Here is a 13,801-nt window from a genome sequence, read left to right as displayed (position 1 = left end):
GGAGGGAGGGTGGACGGAGCCTCGGGTCAGGGTCAGGAGCCCCCGGCCATGCCGCGGGGGGCCTCAGAGGAGACCCCCGGATGCACCTGGCTCCGCGCGCCCCGCAGGCACCTAACCCCGGCTCCCTCCGCCCTCTGCCCGGTGCAGACGGAGCTCTCCCCAGACACCCCACGGCATCTGAGGAAGCCGATCTGCACCGGCTCTGCGCCGGGTGCCGGGAACGTCCCGCAGAGGCCGGCCCAGCAGGAGCCCATGCCCCGGGCTGGAGGGCCCCCGGCACGCGTGAGGACTGGGTCCACGTGCTTTCCTGGTGTCCGCTGCCCTGGGAGACGTCTGTGGGCCCGAATCCTCCTGGGTGACGGGGCCAAGACTGGAAAATCCAGATAGGATCTGAGTGCAGGGGGTGCCTCCCACCCAGCGCGGTGCACGCCCCCGAAGGACCGACCGTAGCCACGGATGACGATGCACCGTGCGTGAGGTGGCAGCGCCCGGCCGGCACTAACTTTGCAGGTGTGACAATGGCGCTGTGGCTTCACCCTGCATGCGGCCTGTCTAGGGCTTCCACGTCTCGATGTCTGGTTTGCCTTAAAAGGTCCAACAAAGCTGGGCACAGTGGCTCACGCCTGTAATCCCAGCGCTTTGGGAGGCTGAGGGAGCAGATTTTTTTTTTTTTTTTTTTTTTTTTTTTTTTTGTTGAGACACAGTCTGTTGCCCAGGCTGGAGTATGATGGCACGATCTCGGCTCGCTGCAACCTCTGCCTCCCGGGTTCAAGCGATTCTCCTGCCTCAGCCTCCCGAGTAGCAAGGCACGCGCCACCATGCCCGGCTAACTTTTGTATTTTTAGTGGAGATGGGGGTTTCATCATGTTGGCCAGGCTGGCCTCGAACTCTTGACCTCAAGTAATCCACCCGCTCGGCCTCCCAAAGTGCTGGGATGACAGGCGTGAGCCACTGCACAGGGTGTGGGTGCCACAGCGCAGTCTTTCTGCTGCTGCACGCGTGAAACGTCTCATTCCGAAACAGCAAAGTGAGTCGTGGGGAGCGTCCAGCCCCGCCCTGGGGCGACGGCTAAGAGGGCTGCTGTGTGACTCTCCTGTTTTCTTCTGGCTCCGAAGACCCTTCACAGTAAGTCAAGGGGGTGGAATGGCTGAAAGGCGCCCTAGAGAGAACAGTCTCTCTGGGGGAGATGAATCATCTCTGAAATGCTTTTAAGTGGAGGCTCTCCTGGGTGAGGCCGGTGGAAATCGAGGCACTTCCCGACAAGCAGGTGTGGCTGTGGACCGAAGCCTGTTAGGGGAATCATGAGTGGAGAGGACCCTGCCCTTCCCACGCTGATCGGGGCCCACCCTGGCTGGTGGGGGACTCCCATGCTGGGCAGCGGAGGCCCAGTGGGGCTGGGCCTGGGCACCGAGTCACTGTCAGGAGAGGCACCCAAGCGAGCCCCGGCCAGGGATGGTGTGCATGAGAACCAGCACGCCGGGCCTCGGATTTGGGGGTCACGCCCGGACTCTGGGATTTGGGGGCCATGCCGGGCCTCTGGGATTTGGGGGGTCACGCCCGGCCTCTGGGATTTGGGGGTCACGCCTGGCCTCTGGGATTTGGGGGTCACGCCCAGCTTCTGGGATTTGGGGGGTCACACCAGGCCTCTGGGATTTGGGGGTCATGCCCGGCCTCTGGGATTTGGGGGCCATGCCGGGCCTCTGGGATTTGGGGGTCACGCCCGGCCTCTGGGATTTGGGGGTCATGCCGGGCCTCTGGGATTTGGGGGTTGTCTGTCACAGCTGTTAGGCTCCCTGATTAATGAAGTCTGTCTCCCCATTAACATGGGCTTCTTGAGGACCCCAGACCCAGCACCCCCGGATCTGGCACAGAGCTCAGTCCAGAGCAGGTCTCCATGGGAGTCGTGAATGAAGGAGCCACCAACAGCCCTACTTCAGCGAGCTCCTGTCTTCAAGACAGACCAAAGGCTTTCTCCTCAGCCCTCAGTCAGTCGGCAAACATTTGCCAAGTGACCCTGTCGCAGGCTGTGGGTGCCACAGCGCAGTCTTTCTGCTGCTGCACGCGTGAAACGTCTCATTCTGAAGTGGCAAAGTGAGTCGTGGGGAGTGTCCAGCCCCGCCGTGGGGCGATGGCTAAGAGGGCTGCTGTGTGACTCTCCTGTTTTGCCTGTGCTGAGTAGGGCGGCTTTTGGGAGAAAGAATGCGGTCACAGGATCAGCCGTTGTTTGGTTTTGCGGGGTTTTTTGTTTTATTTTGTTTGTTTTTTTTGAGACAGGGTCTTGCCCTGTTGCCCAAGGTGGAGTGCAGTGGTGCAATCACAGCTCACTGCAGCCTCCAATGCCTGGGCTCAAGCGATCCTCCTGCCTCAGCCTCCCAAGTAGCTGGGACCGCAGGCATGCACCAGCATACCCAGCTAATTTTTACAATTTTTGGTAGAGACGAAGTCTCTCTATGTTGCCCAGGCTGGGCTTGAACTCCTGGGCTCAAGCAATCCTCCTGTCTTGGCCTCCCAAAGGGTTGGGATTACAGATGTGTGACGCTGTGTCTGGCCTGCAAAGTATTTAGTTACACACTCCCCCTGGAGAACAGGTGGGGAAGAACCACACTGAAGTCCCAGAAGAGAGAGACCTGACTCCTCCCCCCGGGCTCCGTCTTCTCCCGAAGCCTTAGTGAAAGATGCCGCAAATGCTCAGTGCGTGGCTGTGCACAGGGCGCCCGGCAGGCATGACAGTCTCCGGGCCTCAGCCTCTTCATCTGTGGGATGGGACAGCACAAGCCACTTACAGGGGTAGCGGGCAACATGAGCCCAGCTGGGAACATCGCCACTCAGGGTGCAGTGGGGGCCCCCCTTCTCACTGCATGGCAATGCTGTTGGTTCTGCTCTGACAGTGTGGACCATGGACCCAGGCTTCCTGTCTCAAGGCCTTTATCTGCCCATCTAGAAGTTCTGAGGGAGGCTGAGCAATGGCCACCAACAGCTCCTGCCCAGCCCAGGGTCCAGAATGCCTGTGCGCACCTCCAACCTCACTCGGGCGCTCTGGGACTGGCTGTCCCTCTCCTGGCCTGGAAGGAGGCCTGTTCACGGAACCCGTAGCGGGAGCTGGACTCTATGGGCGTGGACCAGCTGCCTGTTGTTGTAAATAAGGTGTTACTGGAACTCAGCCATGCCCGTTTATGAGTTGTCTACAGCTGCTTTTGTGAGTGGTCGTTGACTAGCTGTGATGGAGACTCTACGGCCCTAAAATATTTACTGTCTTTTTTGTTGTTTTTTGAGACAGAGTTTCACTCTTGTTGCCCAGGCTGGAGTGCAATGGTGTGATCTTGGCTCACTGCAACCTCTGCCTCCCAGGTTCAAGTGATTCTCCTGCTTCGGCCTCCCGAGTAGCTGGGATTACAGGCATGCGCCACCACACCCGGCTAATTTTGTGTTTTTAGTAGAGATGCGGGTTCACCATGTTGGCCAGGCTGGTCTCGAACTCCCAACCTTAGGTGATCCGCCTGCCTCGGCCTCCCAAAATGCTGGGATTACAGGCGTGAGCCACCACACCCGGCCTACTATCTGTCTTTTTAAGAAAAAGTTTGCTGGCTGGGTGCAGTGGCTCACACATGTAATCCCAGCACTTCTGGAGGCCAAGGCGGGTGGATTACCTGAGGTCAGGAGTATGAGACCAGCCTGGCCAACATAGTGAAACCCCATCGCTACTAAAAATACAAAAATTAGCTGGGTGTGGTGGCAGGTGCCTGTAATCCCAGCTACTCGGGAGGCTGAGGCAGGAGAATCGCTTGGACCCGGGAGATGGAGGTTGCAGTGAGCCGAGATCGTGCCACTGCACTCCAGCCTGGGCAACAGAGTGAGACTTTGTCTCAAAAAAAAAAAGAAAAAAAGAAAAAGTTTGCCAACCTCTACTTAGAGGGAAAAATGGATGTGGCACAGATGAGCCCAAGAAGGGCTTGTAAGTAGGACTGATAGCTTACAGCCATTACTAATATAGCTTATCTTTGACAAACCAGATACAAGTGAGGCTAAGGAGTGGTTACAACCTGTCCTGACCTCTTGCAACTGGCACAAGGTCACCCTGGTGTAAAGTCACAGGTTGTCTGATGCAAACCTGTCACATCCTCCTGGTATTCGTGTGTGAGGATATACATGCGTGCATGCATACCCACGACACAATATGAACAGCCTGCTGGGGAGGGCTCAGGGAGTTTAATACGAAGAAACAGACACCAGCCAGGTGTGGGTGCTCACACCTGTCATCCCAGCATTTTGGGAGATTGAGGCGGGAGGATCACTTGAGTCCAGGAGGTGGAGGTTGCAGTGAGCCGAGATGGCACCACTACACTCCAGCCTGGGTGTCACAGACCCTGTCTCTCCACACCCACACACACACACACACACACACACAATATGGAGACATGAAGACCTTTTACATAAGAATCAAAAGACGAGAGCCAGTTAAATCAAGTGTGTTGGACACAGGGGCAACACAAGGTTGTCACTGAAAGAGCAGGAAGCTTGTACCATTTTAAAAAAGCTTTTGTGGAGTTTTACTAGGATGACTAAAATTTAAAAGATGGATACTACCAAGTGTTGATGAGGATACAGAGCAGGTGGAACTCTCATCCACTACTGGTAGAAGCACAAATTAGTCCAACCCACTCTGAAAACAGCTTGGCAGTTTCTTACATAAAGATGTATCTCCCATATGACACAGCCACTCTACTCCTAGGAATTTACCCAAGGGAAATAAAAATGTAGGTCCATAAAAAGATGTGTATCCAACAATATATAAAAGAGTACATCCAACAATATATAAAAAGAGTAATACACCATGATCAACAGGGGTTGTTACCAGTAATGCAAGGTTGGTTTAACATTTGACCAATCAATGTCATTCACCATATTTACAGATTAAAAAAGAAAAAACATACAATCGTTTCAAGATATGCAAAAAATGTTGGCAAAATGAAACATCCTAATAACACTCTCAGAAAATTAAGAATAGAGGGGAATTTCCCCAATTTGACATAGAGGATTCAACAGATGCAAAAAATGTTGGCAAAATGCAACATCCTGATAAAACTCTCAGAAAACTAAGAATAGAGGGTAATTTCCCCAATTTGATATAGAGGATCTGTGAAACATGTACAGCAAATGTCATATTCAAGGGAGAATGACTGACTGCTTTCTCCCAAGATCAAGAACAGGACAAGAATGTCTGTTCTAACCACTCCTAGTCAACACTGAGCTAGAGATTCTAGTCAGTGCAATAAGGCAATATAAAGAAATAAAAAGCATCTAGATTGGAAAGGAAGAGCTAAAACTATCTTCATTAACAGACAACATGATTGTCTGTAGAAAATACAAGAGATTTAAAAACAACTATGAGAACTAACAAGTTTAGCAAGGTTGAAGGATACAAGACAAATATACAAAAATCAATTGTATTTCTATACACTAGCAACAAGCATTCAGAAATTGAACATTTAAAAATACCATTTATAATAGCATAAAATGTATGAAAGAGGGATAAATGTGATGAGATATGAAACACAGGACACTGAAAACTATGAAATATTGCTCAGAGAAATTAAAGAACTACAGATTTGGAAAGAGATAACATTTTCATGGGTTGGGAGACTCAGCATTAATAACACATATATTGTCTCCAAATTATAGATTCAATGTGATCCCAATCAGAATTTCAACAGGATTTTAAAAATAGAAATGAACAAGCTGATTCCAAAATTCATATGTAAATGCAAAGGACCTAGAATAGCTAAAACAACTCAGAAAAAAGACAAGGAGGGGGAACTAACACTACTTGTTTTCAGAACTCATTATAAAATTACAGTTATCAAGACAGTGTGGTGGTATTGGCACAAAAACAGATGAACAGATCAATGGGACAGAATCGGGAATCTAGAAATAAACCCACACATATGTGGACAACTAATTATCGGCAAAGATATAAAGCCAGCTCTGGAGAGAGCAAACAATCTTTCCTACCAACAGTGCTGGAACAATCAGGTATATCATCCACAACACAGTAAACAACCCATCCCTCTCACCATATCCAAAAATTATCCCAAAATGCATCATGGTGCTAAAGGTAAAACCTAAAGCCATACAATTTTAAAAGAAAACAGGAGAAAAGTCTCCGTAACTTTGGGTTAGGCAAAGATTTTTTTCAGATACAACACCAAAGGCAGAATCCACTGAGAGAGAGAGGAGGAGGAAGAGAGAGGAGTAGGAAGAGAGAGAGGAGGAGGAAGAGAGAGGAGTAGGAAGAGAGAGAGGAGGAAGAGAGGAGGAGGAAGAGAGAGGAGGAGGAAGAGAGAGGAGGAGGAAGGGAGAGAGAAATTGACCTCATCAGAATTATTATTATTATTATTAAGACAGGGTCTTGCTCTGTTGCCCTGGCTTGAGTGCAGTGGTGCAGTCATGGCTCACTGCAGCCTCGACTGCCTGGATTCAAGTGATCCTCCCGCCTCAGCCTCCTGAGTAGCTGGGACTACAGGTGCACGCCACCATACCCGGCTACTTTAAAAAACTTTTTGTAGAAACAAGGTATTGCTATATTGCCCAGGCTGGTCTCTAACTCCTGGGCTCAAGCAATCCTTCCACCTCAGCCTCCCAAAGTGCTGGGATTACAGGCATGAGCCACTTCGCCTAACCAAGTCCCTGTTTTATTTATTTTTCTTTATTTTTTAACACTATTATTATTATTTTTTTTTTTTGAGACAGAGTCTCACTCTGTCACCCAGGCTGGAGTGCAGTGGTATGATCTTGGCTCACTGCAACCTTTGCCTCTCGGGTTCAAGCAATTCTCCTGTCTCAGCCTCCCAAGTAGCTGGGATTACAGGCACCCACCACCACGCCTGGCTAATTTTTGTATTTTTAATAGAGATGGGGTTCACCATGTTGGCCAGGCTGGTCTCAAACTCCGGACCTCAGGTGATCCGCCCACCTCAGCCTCCCAGAGTGCTGGGATTATAGACATGAGCCACCAAGCCTGGCCTATTTTTAACAACTTTTAATCTTTAATTTTTGTGGGTACATAGTAGGTGTATATATTTACGGGGTCCACGAGACATTTTGCTACAGGCATGCCATGTGAAATAATCACATCACAGCAAACAGGGCACCCATCACCTCAAGCGTGTACCATTTCTTTGTGTTACAAACAATCCAATTGTACTCTTTTAGTCATTTTTAAAAGTACAATAAATTATTGTTGACAATCATCATCCTGTTGTGATATCAAATACTACATCTTATTCTATTCTTTGTACCCGTTAACCATCCCCACTCTACCCTCCCTGAGACCCTGTTTTAAAGAAAGATTCAGACCCTGGGAGGGAAGAGCCCGGGGGGGTGACTGTGGGCAATGTCTTAAGGCCTTGGGTCTCTGGGAGATGACCCCCCAAGCCCTTGAAGGCACTGAAATAGAAGGTGGCCTCCTGGTTCGACTATGCTGAAGCTCTGCAGGGTGGGTTCATGTGTGTGTGTGTGTGTGCACGTTCAGGGAGACAGGGAGCTAGAGCCCCCCAGCTTCCATCAAGGAAAAAGGCTGGCTGGTCCCCAAGGCAGAAGGGACGGGCTGACCCTTCTGACCCTTCTGTTTTCCAAGTGGCCGAGGCTGGGCTGGGCAGGCCTCCTTCTCAGGCTGCTGGACATGGCCAGGCCTGCCTGCATCTGCAAATGCCCACAGCCCATCGGAGCGAAAAGGGGCGTGGCGCGCACTCTCAGAGACCCTCCAGGGTGGAAGGGGAGCTGGTCTGACGCCCCAGCAGCAGGGCCCCCACAGACCCAAGCAGGAGAGCCTCTCCCTAAGCCTGGGCTGCACTCCAGCTGTCCCCTCCACTCGGGGCACCGAACCGTGGGGCCGGCCCTGCTTCTGCCCAGGACCACTTCTGGGTTCCCAGGACTGTGGAATTTCCTTCCAAAATGCCTGGAGTCGGCATCCACGGCCTGCGTTCTCCCCAGGACAGGCCACAAGGCCAGCAGGTGCACACTGGGCCCAAGGGTGGCTGCAGCATGGCTGATGTGGTGGTGGAGATGGAGGCGCCGAGTGCCAGGTGGGGAGGGGCAGTCCCAAGGCTCCAGCCCCCACAAACATCCAGGCTGCCAGCACCGTCTCCAGGAGCTGCCTCCTCCTCGGAGACTCTGCCCACAGCCGCCAGCCTCTTTCCCTCCCTCCTCCCAGCCCCGCTCTGCCCTACCTGCTCCCAGGACGCCCGAGATGACTCAGCCTCTCACCATTTCCGGAGCTGGTCTGGGGCACCTGGGCAGGTGAGCCACATCCTTGGGCTGAGCCAGGTGGGGCAGGCGTGTCCCCCAAGCCACGGCCCAGGCTGGGGCATGGGCGGGGGGAAGGGCAGTAGCCAAGCCTGTCCATGGGGCCATGGTTCCAGAGACCTTTGCCCTCCCGAGGCTGACACACAGCAGAGATCCCGGTGCGATCGAGGCTGGGTGGGATGCTGGCTCTGGCCAGGCATGCAGGGGGCAGCTGAGGTGGGAGGGTGCCCTTGGGGGAGGGGCTCCGGTGCCCACCACCCTTCACAGCTATGTGAGGTGGAGTATGCATGGCTGTCCCCCAGGCACACAGCCCCCGGCCCCATGCCAAGACCCAGGCCCCAGGCACACAGCGCCCAGCCCCACGCCAAGACCCAGGCCCCGGGCACACAGCGCCCGGCCCCACGCCAAGACCCAGGCCCCTCTCCAACTCCACCTCTGTTTTCCACATATTGTCTCCCAGTTACCTGCGGCCCCTGCAGGGATCCGGGCTCCCGCCGGCTGGAGGATCCCGGCAGGGAGGCAGTGACCTCTGGAGCTCCTGGAGGGGCTGGCAGCCCACACCTCCTCTCTGCCCAGGCCCCAGGCCCCCGCCCCCTCACACTCACCGGTGGCCCTGGTCCCATTCCACTGTGAGGATGGGGCCCTTTGGCCCTAGGAACAGGCCCTCCCAGGACCCAGATCCGCTGGCCCCCACCCGGTTCAGGGGCACGTGCCCCTCTCCTGGATCCCTCCCAGCAGCACCCAGACACAGTGCACTTTCAGAATCCCCCAAGGACCCCCCCAGGCTCTGTCCTGCCCCCTGCCCTCCCACCCTCTCTCCCTCCTGGTGCTCCAACCCCGTGGCGGGAACCCCACGGTGAAGGCCATCCCCAGTCCTCCCTGGACCCACCCTATCCCGGAGCCCACTCTCTGGGACCCCACCCTGCGCCCCTCCACGCTCTTCAGGGCCCTCGCACAGGGCCAACTCCTCTGCGGCCCATCTGGTCTCTTGGCTGTCAAACCCTATTTTTGGAACTCAATAGAGGTGGTGGTTGAACAGCATGGTGAATGTTCTAAATGCCACTGAATTTTCACTTTGAAGTGATTAACTTGAGGCTGGGCGGGGTGGCTCACGCCTGCAATCTCAGCACCTTGAGAGGCCGAGGCGAATGGGTGGAGCCCAGGAGTTCAAGGCCAGCCTGGGCAACACAGTGAGACACCGAGACTCCATCCTTATGAAAACATTTTCTATAAAAGGTTAATATTTCATATGAATTGCACCTCAATTTGGGGTTTGGTTTTTTTCGTTTTTTGTTTTTTTTGAGAGAGGGTCTCTGTCACTCAGGCTGGAGTGCAGTGGTACGATCATAGTTCACTGCAGCCTCGGCCTGCTGGGCTCAGGTAATCCTCCCACCTCAGCTTCCTGAGTAGCTGGGACCACAGGTGTACACCACCACCACATCTGGCTAATTTTTGGTTTTTTGTTTTTTTTCTTTTTTTAGAGATGGGGGTCTCACCATGTTGGCCAGGCTGGCCTCAAATTCCTGGGCTCAAGCGATCCTCCCACCTCAGCCTCCCAAAGTGCTGGGATCACAGGTGTGAGCCACCACGCCTGACCTTGATTTTTTAAAAAAGGAGAGAGAGAGACATTCACACACTGACGACCCCTGTCTCTACCTCGGGCCTCTTTCCTCCAGAGCTGCCCGTGTGGCTGCTGTTCCCTCGGCGGCCACCAAGGCTTCTCAGAACCTCACATCGCAGGCCCCTCCCATCTTACTGGACGCTGCTCCCACGTCCCCATCTCAGCGAGTGAGGTGCTGGCTAAAGGCCTGGGTGTCCTCATTTCTACTCTGCCCACCACACCCCGACATCCCATTGACCAGCAAATATTTCAAGACGATCCAGGCTTTGACCCTCCCCACACTCACTCCCCGCCCTAGGCCTAGCCACCGCCACCCGGCCTCAGTCACTGCAGCAGCATCCCACGCACCTCCAGCTCCCGCGCTGGCCCTACTTGCCCTGGACCCTGTGACAAGTCGTGGGCTGGGACACTCCTCGGCTCACACAATTCCCATGGTTCCCATCCCACCCAGAGTCACAGTGCAGCCCTCACAGCGTCCCCCAGCCCTTCGTGGCCCCACAGCCACCTCTGACCCCATCTCCCCGCCCTGCTCTGGGCACACTGGCCTCCTCGCTTCTCCTTTGACCTGTGAGGTGCACGGCTGCCCCCACCCCCGACACCACCAGCCCCTTTACCCCACTCCCTCTTCCGGAGGGGCCGTCTCTCTCCTCCACTGAGGACCCCGAGCTGCCGGGGACCTGCTCCTCACCCCACACCTTGTCCACCCCACGGCCTGCCCTGAACCCGCTCTATTCCAGCTGGGCCTTTCCCGCTCACAACCCCCAAGCCCCAGCCCCCATCCTGAATCTGCAGGACCTGACCCAGCCATGTCCGTCCCTCCCTCCTCACCCCATGTCTGCCCTGCCCCCTTGCCCGGCTGGGATCCGAGGTCCATCAGTGCAATGCCCTCTGCCCCGCGCCCCTCCCTCCGTCCTTCAGTACGGAGCCCACCTCTGCGCCCACCGAGGCCTGAGCCTCTGAACGGAACACGCCCTGCAGAAGCGCTCCATGGTGGCCTGAGTTTCGGCTTCCCTCCCCGCTGGCCCGTGGCCTGGCCTCGTCCTCCATGAGGAAAACAGTCACTTGCAAGGCCTTCCCCTGCACGCCAGGCCGAGCTGTCACTGCAGGTCTCTGCCCCGGTCTTAGCAGAACTCCTCCAAATGCATCTCCAGGTGCCGCGACCCCCTCTGGCCTCACCCCCCGGCCAAGCTGTCACCACCACCACCTAGACAGTGACTTGGGGTCAGTTTGCTCCTCCCTGACCCACTTCCCAGCCTGCAGGTGCCCAGTACTCCTTCCTGAAAACGCATTTATGTGGCATCCAAGATTCTACATCCTTTTTTTTTTTTCTTGAGACAGAATCTCGCTCTGTCTCCCAGGCTGGAGTGCAGTGGCATGATCTCGGCTCTCTGCAACCTCTGCCTACCAGGTTCAAGCGATTCTCCTGCCTCAACCTCCCGAGTAGCTGGGACTACAGCCGCGTGCCACCACACCCAGCTAATTTTTGTATTTTTAGTAGAGATGGGGTTTCACCATGTTGGCCAGGATGGTCTCAATCTCCTGACCTCATGATCCTCCCGCCTCGGCCTCCTAAAGTGCTGGGATTACAGGCGTGAACCACCATGCCCGGCCGTCACTCACAATTCTTACTCCACCCTCGGCCCTCCCTGTCCCTGAGTGCCATCACCATCTGTCTGTCTTTGTCTCCCCTCCAAGGAACAGCAGATGCTGAGAGCAAAGGCCTGGTCTGGTCCGGTCTCCCTGAGCCCTGGTGACTGCGCAGGGCAAGGCACTCAGTACCCGTGCATGGAGCGGGGGAAGGCGCCTTGCCCGCTGGAGTCCAGGGGAGGGCACCACTAGAGTTCAGCCCTTGTGGGCCTCTGCCTCCCCTGGGCACATGAGCACATACCTCCTGGCCACGCAGCCATGTGCCGCCTCAGCCACCTTGGACCCCACCAAGTCCCTTCCTGTTTCCTCATTCTTTCATTTGCAAAGTGGGGCCACGCAGCCACCTGACAGGCAATGGGAGAAGCAGTCGGGGGATGTGGCTGCCTGCCAGGTACTGCCACAGAGCAAGGCTTGGCAAATGCCTCTGAGTCTAAAACAGCAGTGGCCTAGGAGCACAGGGCCTGGGGGCAGGAGCAGCGCCACACCTACCCCAAGATTTGTCCAGAGCTGAGGTCCAGCTCACAGCGTCTGTGCGTCGGGGGAAGCTGGCTGCGGTCACGGCCGGCGCAGCGGCCCAAGGAGTCCACAAAGCAGTAACCTTGGCCCACACCACAGCTCCGATGCATCTGGAGAGGGGGCCCGGTCTAGGCTGAAGTCCGGGGGGAGCCTGGCCAGGGCCTGGGCACCAGGCTCAGGGCAGAGAGAAAGGCCTCCAGCTCCTCTCAGCCCTGATTGCCAGCTCATCACCCGCACCAGCCCTCCACACCCGGCCACAGGGCAGGCAGGCAGGAAGCAGGCACGTGTGACCTGCTGGCCTGTGGCTTGAGTGCAAAACCAGGTAGGGGAAACCTGTCTAGCAGTTCCTCAACCAGGTAAGCACAGAATGGCCATAGGACCCAGCAACTCCAGTCCTGGGTACGGATCCAAACAACCTGAAGCAGGGTCTCAAAGAGACATCTGCGCCCTCGTGCTCACAATGGCCCAGAGGTGGGAGCAGCCCAGTGTCCGCCTGCAGACAAACGGGCGCCCGCAATGTGGTCCATCCACACGGGGTATGATCCTGTCTTCACACGCAGGGAAATCCCAGCACTCGCCACAGCATCTGTGAACCTGGAGACGTTAGACTGAGTGAAACTGACCAGTCACAAAAGAATGAATACCGGCCGGGCGCGGCGGTTCACGCCTGTAATCCCGGCACTTGGGAGGCCAAGGCGGATCACGAGGTCAGGAGATTGAGACCGTCCTGGCTAACACAGTGAAACCTCATCTCTACTAAAAATACAAAAAACTTAGATGGGCGTGACAGCGTGCGCCTGTAGTCCCAGCTACTCGGGAGGCTGAGGCAGGAGAATGGTGTGAGCCTGGGAGGCGGAGCTTGCAGTGAGCTGAGATTGCACCACTGCACTCCAGCCTGGGCGACAGAGCGAGACTATGCCTCAAAAAAAAAAGGCCGGGCGCGGTGGCTCACGCTTGTAATCCCAGCACTTTGGGAGGCCGAGACGGGCGGATCACGAGGTCAGGAGATCGAGACCACGGTGAAACCCCGTCTCTACTAAAAATACAAAAAATTAGCCGGGCGTGGTGGCGGGCGCCTGTAGTCCCAGCTACTCGGAGAGGCTGAGGCAGGAGAATGGCGTGAACCCGGGAGGCGGAGCTTGCAGTGAGCCGAGATTGCGCCACTGCACTCCAGCCTGGGTGACAGAGCGAGACTCCGTCTCAAAAAAAAAAAAAAAAAAAAAAAAAAAAAATTAATACCACATGGTTTCACTCCTACGAGGTCCCCGGAGTCATAAGATTCATAAAGACAGAAAGTAGAGGCTGGGCGTGGTGGCTTACACCTGTAATCCCAGCCATTTGGGAGGCCAAGCTGGGAGAATCACCTGAGGTCAGGAGTTCAAGACCAGCCTGGCCAACATGGCGAAACCCTGTCTCCACTAAAAATACAAAAATTAGCTGGGCGTGGTGGTGGGTGCCTGTAATCCCAGCTACTCAGGGGACTGAAGCAGGAGAATCACTTGAACCCGGGAGGCAGAGGTTGCAGTGAGCTGCGAATGCACCACTGCACTCCAGTCTCGGGAACAGAGCAAGACTCTGTCTCAAAAAAAAAAAAAAAAGAAAGAAAAGAAAAGAAAGTAGAAGGGTGGGTGCCCCGGACTGGCGAGAGGAAATCTGGAGCCCTTGTTGAATGGGGACAGAGCTTCAGTTTGGGAAGATGAGGAGGTTCTGGAGATG

At 55.0% G+C, this 13,801-nt stretch overlaps 1 protein-coding gene across 6 annotated transcripts in view; it reads right to left on the bottom strand.

Annotated features, from left to right (window-relative positions):
• The window catches only part of ADAP1 (ArfGAP with dual PH domains 1), a 55,567-nt gene that overhangs the window by 36,548 nt on the left and 5,218 nt on the right, over positions 1-13,801 (bottom strand). Inside the window, exon 1 of one of the 6 annotated variants that reach the window (XM_055260861.2) lies at positions 12,059-12,189. The exons of the other annotated variants lie outside the window; for them this stretch is intronic. The gene's annotated coding sequence lies outside the window, so the exon portion shown is untranslated. Of the gene's footprint in view, positions 1-12,058; positions 12,190-13,801 lie in introns of those variants that run through there. 6 annotated transcript variants of the gene reach the window in all.

The sequence above is a fragment of the Symphalangus syndactylus genome, chromosome 22, assembly GCF_028878055.3.
Source record: "Symphalangus syndactylus isolate Jambi chromosome 22, NHGRI_mSymSyn1-v2.1_pri, whole genome shotgun sequence".
Taxonomy (NCBI): domain Eukaryota; kingdom Metazoa; phylum Chordata; class Mammalia; order Primates; family Hylobatidae; genus Symphalangus; species Symphalangus syndactylus.
The sequence above is the reverse complement of the archived record's forward strand: the minus strand, read 5'-3'. Positions and strand labels throughout refer to the sequence as shown.